This window comes from Limanda limanda, chromosome 3 (assembly GCF_963576545.1).
Source record: "Limanda limanda chromosome 3, fLimLim1.1, whole genome shotgun sequence".
Taxonomy (NCBI): Eukaryota; Metazoa; Chordata; class Actinopteri; order Pleuronectiformes; family Pleuronectidae; genus Limanda; species Limanda limanda.
In genome coordinates this window covers 16,098,437-16,110,695 of record NC_083638.1, presented here as the reverse complement: position 1 = coordinate 16,110,695, position 12,259 = coordinate 16,098,437, and the positions used below count along the sequence as shown (strand labels likewise).

The window sequence follows — 12,259 nt, the reverse complement described above, 5'->3', positions numbered from 1 at the left end:
GGGTGAGTGAGATGTGGGGACACAGCTTTTCGAAACTGGCGGAGCAGGACAAGGTGAGGACACAGACATAAGTCACGGTGCTGTTAGCCGTGCGTGAGGCAGCGGCAGCGGGCTGTTCTGACTTCATCGCAGCATGCTGGGGCGGAGTCTCCTGGTCGGGGGGGAGCACACCTCGCACGAGTCATGAGTTCGACCTTGTTGCATGTCAACATCTCTTACTTTCCAGCAGGGACTATTTGTGCAGCACTAAAGACAAAGGCCATTAGGTCGGCATGTGGCCATAAACCACAGTACTGGGCAAATTTTGACATGACTGAGGCTCTGGAGGAAAATTCACAGGATTTGTTAGGTCAGCAGGATTCATCCTCTGGAGAGAAGGAATAGTTGTTGAGATGTTTCAATCAGGACTAAACTCGTAGACCTACCCACTGATCCAAAGTACCTGGCTCGCTACTATTAAATCCTCAACCTATTCTCATGGCTATGGCTCCTGCATGTTTACCTGGTAACACTTTAGTCAGGCCCTGCGCTGTATACAGTTTACATCAATCTAAGATCTCTAATCTCTAAGATAAGATAAGATTAAGATACATTTGTTTGTCCCAAACACATGCACAGACATGCACAAGCACACTCATGCAAGGAGGGAAATTTAACCTCTGCTTTTAACCCATCTGGTGCAGGACACACAGAGCAGTGGGCAGCCCGGCGCCTGACGCCCGGGGAGCAGATGTTGGGGGAGTAAGGTGCCTTGCTCAGGGGCACTAGACAGGGTAGGGAGAATCCTCTTGGATTTTTGGACAGATCCATCCAGGTTCGTCTTTTTGTTGTTTCTCCGTGGAGTCGAACCAGAGACGAACCACAGACCTTTTCTGCCCATAGTCCAAGTTTCTGCCACTAGTCCACCGCCTCTCCTAATGTCCAGGCAGACTATTGGACTGGGGAGGTCATTGATTGTTCAGATTGTTCCGTTGAACATCACAACATCTTCCAGCAGTAAACCCACGACTAAGTCCGTTGATTCTCCCCTCCAACAATGCCTGGCTCAGATGGGTCACCATCCACCAATAGCAACCGTTGTGCTCTGAAGAGCCTCAGGTGTGTTCAGTTGTCCAATGTGGAGTTAACCCCCCCCCCCCCCTTTAGAGTGTCACTCTTTCCCTACCATCTCGCTCTACACCAAACCCTAAACCTTAACCCAAAACTAACTAAATCAACAAACCTCCTAATGGTAACTGGCATTATCTGTCTTCTTACTTCTGAATGTACTTGATAGTACCACTCAGCAATTCACCTTCCACACTGTGAGGGTTGAGAAAAACAGTTGGTTGATATCATCGACATATTGCCTCTGCTTTGAGCCGCTACTTTGCAGCTTTTGTTGGGTAACTCCACAAAACATTTAGGCGGGTCTCTTAATCTGGTGTTGTGTATCACTGAAAGGGCCCGTCATACACTTAACCCCAATAAAAGCCCCTTGGGTGGCTGTGACCTTAATATGAATGGCTGCCGTGTGCTCCCTGGTGCGATGGCGTGCCACGGCAGACGGACATTATTTAAGTGCAGCGGCAGATTAAGGTTGATGCTGTAGATGACTGAGCAATCGTGAAACGCAATCTTTTCAAACTGAGGAATTTTTTTCTTTTTAAGACATGAATAATTTCAATAAATAAACCTGTCATGTTCATTACATGGGGTCTTTTGATTCTTAGAGACGTGCTTCACCCAGACCTGCAGAGTCACTTACCATTTTGTTGTTGCATCTTCAGTTATACGCCTGAAGAAAATAAGGGCTTAAATTTAGTTTTTTCGTGACGCACAGGCTAAATATCATTAATAATTTTTTTAATCCATTTGTTTTAAAGAACTCAGTTACACTTTTGATTTGTATGATTTCTTGCCATATCAGAAAGAATAGACGTGTATTCTTCCATCTTTAGAGGGATCGTTGCTGCTGAGTGGTCCGCCCACCCCCTGCTGTTCCAAGCCGGACTTTTTGGATAAGTTGGATGATTTTAATCTTCTCAAAAGAAATCCTTCATTTAATTTGGGGGATTACTTGGGGTTTCGGCAGATAATGGGAAGCAACTAAGATTTGGCATCTGTCTACGAGAGAATATGGCGTAATGCATACAGTCAGAATTAGAGTCATGAGTTTAACCCCTACATCACGCAATTATCTGTAAGGGGGTGGAGGGGGGGGGGGGGGGGCGGCGTTGGCCTTTATCTGCTGTAGAGTCATAAAGAACCAGTCAGACGATGAAAACATTTCCAGAATAATGCGTCAGCATATACATCTCAGGATGTAGCCTCAAGCCTTGTGCGCCTGTTTCGGTGACTTGTCATCACACTGCTCAGCACTAACAGTCACATCTGACATATTCACACATTGGGTGAGAGCAAAAGCTGCAGACTAATTATTAACGTTATCTGCTGCCCTGCAGGTGTGAAGTTTTGTGTGATGCGTAAGAGTCTGATTGTGTGTGTCCTTCCTCGTCAAGAGAAGATCATGATGATTTGGTTTGTGCGTCCTGCACACTGACAGACTGGAGGAATGAGATGACAAAAGCCCACAGTACTTTTTATTCTCTTCCAGGGCTAAAAAGAGATTACATGAATGGTTGAGTCTGGTTGTGTTCAGGTCGTTGCCCGTTCTACATAATCCCCTCTAATTCTCTTTGTGGTGGACGCTGTCAGTTGTCATCGTGACGGCTGGAGGGGAAGAGAGGAACCACTGTACCACACTGTATCCCTTCTCTTCTCTTATACTCTACTGCTTGGACTTGACTACACTCTATTTACTTTATACTCTTGCATGGTCTATTCTTAACCCTAATGGGGCCTTGAAAGGCAGACCACAACATGAAATCACATAACACAACAGCAAATAAGAAAAAGAACAGCAAATACAAAAGAGCAGCAAAAGAAAATACAATTGCAAAAAAGAAAACGACGGCAAATCAGAAAACAACAGAAGAAGAAGAAAAAGAACAAATACAATGGCAAATAAGTGGCCAATGTTTCCATCAAATCAGCAATGAGCGAATGTTGTTGTGTTTTCTTATTTGGCACTTCAGTACCAAGGCCAAGAGAACTCAGCGCTCTGCAATAAAATAAAAAAAACACATGTAAATAGAAACAACAAGTGAAATTAAGATAACAAGGTCTTAATCTTGATGCTTTGTGAAGTTCCATCACCACTAACGAGTAGCAGACTTTAATAACGTCACAGAATGTCACTTTTTTCGGGTCCCCTGGAAATATTTCCGGTGTTTTGTTTTTGCTTTTCTGTATTTGAATTTGTTGTGACTTTTTGCAGCGTGTATCTAGACAAATCGATGAAGTTGTTTCCTTAATTTTCAAGAGTTTTTTCTATTTGCATGTATTTGTTTAATTTGCAGGGCGTTGAGCTCTTTCGCTCACAGCACTAACCCTCAACATCAATACTACCATAAAAAGATGAATAACAAAAACTATCAAAAAACAGTTTTCTAAGAGCTCCTAAAAGTCTGACTGAGACCTAAAAGAGTGTATGGGCCTTTGCTTTAGTACAGAGGAGTTCCTGAAACATTTTAATGACTAAAAATTAAATTTTTGCATGATTCATGAACACCTGCAGGCTCGTTTAGAACCGTTCTCTCAAACGAGGAAAGGGAACACTCACAGCTTGGATCCCAGTGTGACAGACAGGGGCCTCCTCGGTGTGTGGGTTCAGCAGCGTGTGCAGTGGGAGGAGCTAAAGTTTGGAGGTTTTAGGAGAAGGAGGAGTCAGGTCTGCTCTTCACACGTACGGAGCAGGAGGAGGAGGATGGTCTCCACGCTCACATTCGGATCTACGAAGCTGCTCGGGTGCACTTTACGGATTTAACTCTTCTTCTGAACTTGTTTCTCTCGGTTCCACGGGGTTCCACCCGGCTCCAGGGACGTGTTCACAGCGGGTCGGGGTGTGTGGGTGTCGGCTCCGAGGCTCCAGCTCCGTGCTCCGGTTTCCAGGTTTCACACCTTTTTACCAGCAGGACACACGAGAAGCGGACTCACATTTGGAATCGGCGCATTGATCTTGTTGTTAAAAGAGGGACTCACTCTCTGCTTCCACACACATGTAAGTCTTGCACTGAGGTTTTATTCCCAGGTGTATTCCTGATGGGTTGATTTGATGGGTGGTGTTTTATCTTTGCATGTGTCGATACTTCGCGGTGATGTGACTCCTGTGTGTAGTTCGTGGGGCTGCTTGTGTCAAGTGAAAACTGAAAGTGTGATGCAGGTTTGTTGTGAAGGCTGATGGACTGACCCTCGGGTTCCAGTCTCACCCATGTGGGCAAACAGCTGCTGCTTCCATCCAGCCCTGGCTCTGTGCTTTATTGTCCCCACACCTACAGAAACACTAGTCCATGTGTTTTTCTGGAACTTTTAATGTTATTCTCCTGCAAACACTGTTTATCTCTGGTGACCTCCCGTGTCCATCTGCATTTATACACACACGGTTTGATCCTGGATGAAGCAACTGTGTTTATGTCCAGGCTCAAGAAGAGAGAGAAGACAATGTGTGGTTTATTCTGAGCTGATGGAGCAAATCTGGAGGATCCACAGACTGAGACCACCAGAGTCCATGAAGGGTCTCACTGGGAATTCTTTTAGAGGAAAACTGTTGTGTTACCTTTAAGTTTCCTTGTGATAGTTTTGTGTTTTTCTTGCAACAGCTTCCTATTGACATCATGCAACATCATAGTTCATCGTTGATGCACAAATGTGAATCCATCTGTCTTGAGAACAGTTACTGGTTCCAGTTCTGATCACTGAACTGCCTGCTTCTCAGAATCTGAATCATAATTATTTTAATTGCCAAGTATATTTACACATACAGGAAATTGCCTTGCTGTGATTGGTGCATTGGACATAAAACAACAATCGGACATAAAACAACAATATACACAGTAAGAACTCTGGAGCTATAGACCATGTTTCACTTTAAGGTCACTAACTATATAGTTAACATGTCTGTTGAGAAGTAGCACTTTATCATCATACTTCATGCCCAGTTCAAAGTTTTAGCCGAGCCTGGGCCGGGTTTGGGCTAAAAAGTAAACATTTTAAGTCTTTTTTTTTTTTTAATTTGATTGTTAGCTTTTAACACTGCACATGTACTGACATAACCTTTTGTAGTTCCTGTCGGGTTGTGCTTGGATGGGTTTAGACAGAAAATACAGACTGAGCCAAAGTCTCTGCATATGTCTCCGAAAGAACAGAAGAAGAAAAGCATTGGGGTAATTGTAAATATGTCAACCAGAGTCCAATCCCACAGTTTGCTGCAGTGTTGTGAGTTTTATTGATATTCCAGAATATGTTGAGCCTCCTGTTCCCTCAGTAAGACATAACATATTGCAAGGGAACGCAAAAGTAATCCTCAAACAAATTCTCGCCGTGAACCTTCGGGGGGCTCCGGAGAGAGCCGAGCATCGTTCAGTGTTTACATGGTGCTGGTATGCTTAGCTGGAGTCAGACTGTAAATGACCAGTGGAGCAGTCCTCCCCCTCCAGGCCTCTGCTGTTCTTCTCCTCCCCTCTCCAGTGTGTGATAGTGTATCAATAACACTAATGACACTGATAGTTGGGCTTTGTTGCTGTAAACAAATGTGCAGAAAGCAGAAGCACTTTACAAAAGCATGTTGACACCCTCTCCCCATAGTCCTCCCTGTCTTTTTTCTCTGAAACACACACACACAAACACACACAGACCCAATGTGCACACATGGAGACCCCCACCCACACATTCAAACACTCAAAACAAACACGCAGACTCCACCCAACACTCCACCCACTGTAACAACTTCAGAGGAATGGTCAGCATGTGCGGAGGTTGTGGTAAAAGAGCTGGAGGGGAAGTGGAAACCAGGGAGGGGAGAACCTGGTGCTTTTAAACTCCCTGGAAGTTAGTGATATCCCACATAGTGTCCACAGGGACCGGAGGAGATCAGTGCAAACTGATGGGACTCGCACATCCAGGGTCCCCGGGCGGCTTTGCGTATTGTGCTGAGACGTGGGAAACGGTCGTTTGGTTGGGCTGAAGCCAGACTGTACCCAGGGACGGTGCAGGCATGGAGCTAGCTCAGTCGAGTTTGTGCACATGAGCTCAAAATGGGTTATTATTTGGGATGAACCCCAATTGTGTTTTAAGATCCAATGCAAATGTTACTGGAGCTGCTGGAATATTTGGCAGCTTCCGTTTAAGGAAACCTGTGAAAGTTCTTGTAGCCTCAACTGTGAAAAGTCACACGTCGCCTTTTACACATGGGCGATGAGGTTTAATGGTTCACATTTGCATTCACTCAAGCCTGGCTGCGGCCCTGTTTGCTGTCTGTCTCTGCTGTGTCTGTGCACAGCTTTGTGTGCCAGTTACCAGGCCATTCATATTGAGAATGACCTGCAGGTCCTGTAGAAACTCTGGCCAGGCCCTGCAGGGGAGGAGGTGTCGGGCCAAAGGAGATCTCTGCAGGCAGGTTCCTTTCAGGCCATGCTAATTAGCCTGTAAATTCATTTTCCTAATTGGACCTTTCTACAACTTTATATCCTGCTGATCCCCACGCTAGCATTCCCATCACAAACAAATTTGTTTTAGCACGGAAAAACATGTGGGACTTTTTTTTAATATCAGAGTTCCTGGTCATGGTTTCATTCTGGACCTTAATCTGTAACTAAATTACAGAATTACCCCAGTGCTGATAGAGACACTGTATCTTTGCTTAGCTCTTATAGGAAAATGCAGTTTTGATATTAACACAGTCTTTATGACTTTAATGTGGATTTTGCAGTGTTCCTGCTGGAGACTGAACCTCTTTTCTACTTCCAGCATTTCTACTCAATATATTTTGTTTTCAGTCGGATCATTTTCATGTATGTGTGAAGTCAGTTTTTCAAGTGTCCTGTGTGTGGACTTGATCTGAGGTGGCTGACCTGGTATGAGAATGTATTATGTAACGCGTTTTGTCCGCAGAGAGAAACAAAACGTCTTCTCCCTTTTCCTTCTCGTGTTTTGAAAGAAATGAAGAGGAAAAAGATAAACTGTGACTCTGTAATGGAAAGCAGACTTTTCAGACGCGTCAGATGTGTTTTTCCTGGTGAATTACACCGATAACCACAGGCTCATATTTCAGAGCTCTGGGCTGGTGTGGATACAGTTATTGTTTTTTTATTTGCCTCTAAGATTGTCTTGAAAGTCCATATTTGATTATTTAACTTTAAAAACAAAAAGTGGGTCTTCTTAGATGTGGCAGAAGGGGGAACGTTATCGGTAATTTGCAAAAGAAAAACTGTTCTTCATTGTTTTGAACAGAATAAAGATGCTGCTGTTAATATTACATTTTAATTCACTTTGTGTGTCAATACAAGCCATATGTATAAATCGATTTAAGTATGCTCCAGTGCAGAGAACCCCAGTGACATTAGAGACTGTATGGAAATCATTGAGGGTTGAAAGGAGTATTGTATTTTTGTCTAAAGACTGAAGGGAGTAGTCTGTTCTGGAGAACATTACTTTTTTGTGTTACCCTTTGTTTTTAGTGAGAAAGAAAATGTTCTGTGTCCTCCCGGGCCAAATAAACAGCCCCTTGCTTATGAAAAATAGGTTAATTTTGTCTTCTATTGCAGTTAAAGTGGAAATCATTTCATCGTAATGTTGGAAGTCTTAATAATCATTTCCAATTACTTCCCCACTTAACTGTTATAGTTGAACAAATTCATTAAGACCCTATTCCTCGTCTGCACCATGTATCAGCTGTTATCAGTGGGATAGTTGCCAGGGGAGACTTATTACTTCCTTTATTGGCGGCAACTGCTTGGGAAGACAAAGACCGATCGCCTACCTGACGGTAAACAAAGCAGAAGTGCTACAGCTGTTCTCTTTGAAGTCGACATGTTTGCGGGGAGTAAACAGCCACCTGCCTTCAACCGACAAGCCAGACAAACGACTCGCACAAACTGTGTCATGTTCCCGCTCTGGATAAGTGTGGTGACCGGTCCTGTGGTCGTTGCTCGTGGTTGCGGCCGTCGACATTCGCACTTGTGGCTGCAGCGTGGGCCTGACAAGGTGAAGCCAGAATATCGTCATCTGATTCGCTTTTAAATCCTGTTTCCCCGCTTGTCAAAACCTGTAAGGGAATGAGTCCTCACATCGGTTTAACTGCGGGGATTAATCGTGCTCCCCTCCAACTCCATGTTTAAGTCATGAGATGAATAACCTGCTACGGATAGCCAAGTCTGTTGATTTGATGGCATAATTAGAGGATGAACTGTGATGCTAACACGGCGTGGTCCAGACCTCACAAAGGCCTCTATTGTGTGTTTACAAGACTGTAAATCTTCAACTCTCCTTTGTCACGCCACAGTGTTTGTCCACGGTCTCCCCTGACTTCATCATCAGCACGGCCCATGAATGAGACGCTGTGTGTTGTGGCCATTTGTAGCTTTGATAGGAACAGTGTTCCTCTATCAGTCACAACGACACCAGAGTGGCAGGGAAATAATGAAATGCCTTTTTTTTTATTTTTATTGCTTCACCACTGATGGCTTGAACAATCATTAAATTGCATTCTGTCATGCTGTAGAGCCGCAAGCAACTGGACATTTAAACTCCTTTGTCTCTTTTTGTTGTGGTGTTCCAGCCCGAGGAAAAATGTTCGCCTCTAATCAAGATCATTTCCTGATCGGTCAGCGCACTTCATCATTAGTCTAAGTGGATAAAAGTACGTAGTTAAAGCCAGAAGCACATTTTAAACAAAAAGAGATTAGTGTAATCTGTTTTCCAGTGAGTTTATAGTCTAATAGCAATTACTTTTAATCCAGAGAAGGGATTTCCTCAGGAGTGGCTCACACATCTCCTAAGGTTTCAAAGTACAGTTTACATACTTGTATGAACATCAGACTTTCTTCTGAAATTATCAGGGGCTGTATGTGAGGATGCAAATGTCCAACTTAGTTATTTCAGAGAATCTTTAGAATGTTTCCTACCAACACCCTGGTAAACGTCCGACTGAGCCCATGTGAGAATACAGCTGGATTATGTCCACAGGATTCACTGTGAGCGAGTGGGGGTGTTGATGTTTCTAACATGTGAAAGATGCAAAAACTAAAAAAAACAAGTAGAAGAAAACAAATATATCACGATGAAAAAATAATTTTCATGAATGAACAAGACGGTGTTGAAAATAGAGAGCAAATTCGAGAGCTTTTGGCAATAAGGGCTAACGCCTGTGTTGATGTGCTGTGAACAAATAGATTGGATTTCTGCAGTGGAACTTATACGTCATATCCTGCCTCCTGCATGCTCTACCCAGGCCCTCACCCTCACCTGAATGTTCTGGACATTTTCCTGTTGACTCAAACATCTTGGGCTGCATTGTTCAAATGTGAAAGGTAAAGTCTGTAGAATCTTTGGAGCCAATTGTACCGGAGTCCATATCTGAAAACGGCCATGGTTTCTCTAGCCGGACTATGATCTAGTGGAAGTCTGGGATATTATGCCTCCTATCACACTGCACTCTGATTGACATGGACAATTCATAATTGATGCTTTGCAAATCTTTCAAGAAGCTCTCTTCCACTGTTCCCCCGTCGGGGTAGAATAATTTGAGGCAAGGGCAAGTCTGTATCAGAGGGAATAGGGTGACCCCAACTCTCCTTTAAGCACTTATCTCCTCTGCCAGTTGTGCTTCACTCGCTCGTTTGAAATGATAATTGCTCTTTCCTGCGCGGCAGAACTGAGCAGAATGTACACCAATGTAAGAAGGAAGTTTGAAAGTTCTTCAGATCCCATGTGAGCTCATAAGATGGAGCAGAAAAGTGTCACATCTCAGTCTTTGCCCTTCATTTCAACACAGTGTAGATTTAGCACGTTGGGATAGATGCCACGGAAAATCCAGCCCTCTTTGCTAACCTAAGACGCACCGCAGAGGAAAGTCTGAGGTCATGGCTGCATTTTAATGAACACCTTTAGACTGCGAGGCAAGGACATGACGGGATCACGGAAACAGTGCACGTACTGTAGTCAAACAATTAACACAGATCTGTCTGGATGCTTAGGGTCATGCAAATCCAATTAAGGAATATTCAGGGCCTTATACCTGATTTACATGTGAGAAGATGACTTGATGCAAAGAGGGGGATTAGTCAGCGAGTGTGTTTATATGCACTTTTATAACTTCATTAAAATGGTGTGATTATTGTCATGGGTCAACAAACCCAGATCGTTTTCTCATATGAGGGTCTGTTAGCTAAAGGATTTATTTATTCAATGACAACGTGAACCACATACGAGCCAGGCTACATCAATACTGCTTTGTTTTTAAAAATGCATCTACTCTGATATGGATAGGCCTGGTGTCCACGCAGAGCTTTTAGTCCGGCCGGATGCGATGACATAGCCTTCGCTGATTCGTCAGCAGATCACAAAAAACCCTTCCTGAAGAAAACAAGCATTAGCCTCGGCTACCAGCATAGACCTCAACACGGATAATCAAATACAAGCGTTGCTGACCCCATTGTCTCTGCTATCAGCTCTCCATTTAAATTTTTTTTTTTTTTTTTTACAATTATCTTTGAAATCATCATCAATGCTTCAGCGACAAACCACTGCAGGATGCTGTCATCAATAGGAACATGATTCTGTGAATAATTAATAATATATGTCGGGAAAAGTCTCTTATCACTCTGGGATCATGTGAATAATTAATTCAGAGATAAGACTAAAAAGTTTTCAGAAGTGCATTCAGGGGTTGATTGCTTAAAATGTTCAGAAACACGTTTTAGTTTTATTAGCATCAAAATACAAAGTTTCAAAATCTCTCGGTAGCTTTTGAGATCTGCTGATTAATTAATAAAATCTTCACAGTCTTTGTGACCCAGGGGAAAGCGGTAAATCGATCTACTCTCTGGCAACTTATGTCGTCTTGCTCTCATTAAGAGAAATAATTTGCATAGAGGAAGTGGAGAGAGAGATATGTTGAATCAATGGTGACTGATTAGCAGTCAGATCGTTTTTTCTTTCCTTCTTGTGCCATTTGTACAAATTTGCTTCTTTCAGAGGAAGTTTGCCTTCAGGCATAAAGATCCCGACTCTTCAGCGAACATCTGTTCCATATTATAGACCTAAAAGTTGGAGCTTGCATAAAAGTTTTATTTTATCCGTAGGTCAAATCTCTTCTGTTGTGCAGTGACACTGAGGCCTCAGTTTCAGAGCCAAAAGAAAATCATGTTACCTGCAGGGTAGAAATTATTTTGAAGACATGATATGAAGTAATTTTCCTGTGTATGTGTTTGTGTGTGTAAACAAAAATCAAGCCACTTTTGCTCTCAGTCTTGATAGTTGTTTATTCCTTTTCTTCTGTTGCCATTTAAAAATTTCTTTAATATGTTTACATTTAATCAGCATTCAACCTCCTGCTCTGCGGTAATTTCCTTTTAGAAGCAAAAACAAAACAGTATCTTGATGAAAAGATATTTTTCCAGGACATGCATTGTGTGCAGCTTATGAGTAATGTCGATGTGGTGCATCCATATTAAAAACAAGTAGAAAGCTGCTGTGAGAGGATATCCTGGAGATTTGTCTTTGATAGATGTATTACCCAGAAGCTCCTATACATTCCTTAGAAAGCAATAACGCTCAACTAAATGTTAGTTTTCTCATGTATTCTCTATGAAAATCATGTGAGAAATCACGCCTCCTGATTTGTTTGGGTTCTTTAGTTTACTGTTGGTGACGTCATCATTGCTCATCTTTTAACAAACATCTTCTTTATCACTGAGCTCCCTCACCCAGACATGCTGATTCATACATAGACTTTGTGTAAATCCTGAGTCACTGTGATGATGAATTTACTATGGGCTCTGCCAACTCAGGAAACAATTGCTGCTGCCTCGACTGCTATCGGGAGGGTTTTTCACAGTTTATTTTTAACCCGGTCGTGATTTATTTAGGAGACTTATTTCATGGTGCTGGGAACAGTCTGCTCAGCTGAAACCTGCATCTTTACTTCCCCTTACGTCTACGGGCTGGACGAGAGTACATGTGGTACCCCATGTTCACACAATGTATTATGCACAGTGCCGTACCTAATAAGTGGCCTCCAACCCGGACTCAGACTCCATTTAGGATTCAAAATGTTTCAAATTAGTTTACTTACCTTGGAGTGCCTGTATTGGGCCTACATCATCGATTTTTTTTCCGTCACTTCCTGCCTCTGCCTGCTGCATCCGATGGCTTCACTTTC

At 43.0% G+C, this 12,259-nt stretch overlaps 1 protein-coding gene across 1 annotated transcript in view; it reads left to right on the top strand.

Annotated features, from left to right (window-relative positions):
- The first annotated feature begins 3,810 nt into the window (after positions 1–3,810).
- Positions 3,811–12,259, top strand: part of LOC132998496 (semaphorin-4B-like) — a 48,291-nt gene continuing 39,842 nt past the window's right edge. Inside the window, exon 1 of the mRNA XM_061068176.1 lies at positions 3,811–4,102. The gene's annotated coding sequence lies outside the window, so the exon portion shown is untranslated. The remainder of the gene's footprint in view (positions 4,103–12,259) is intronic.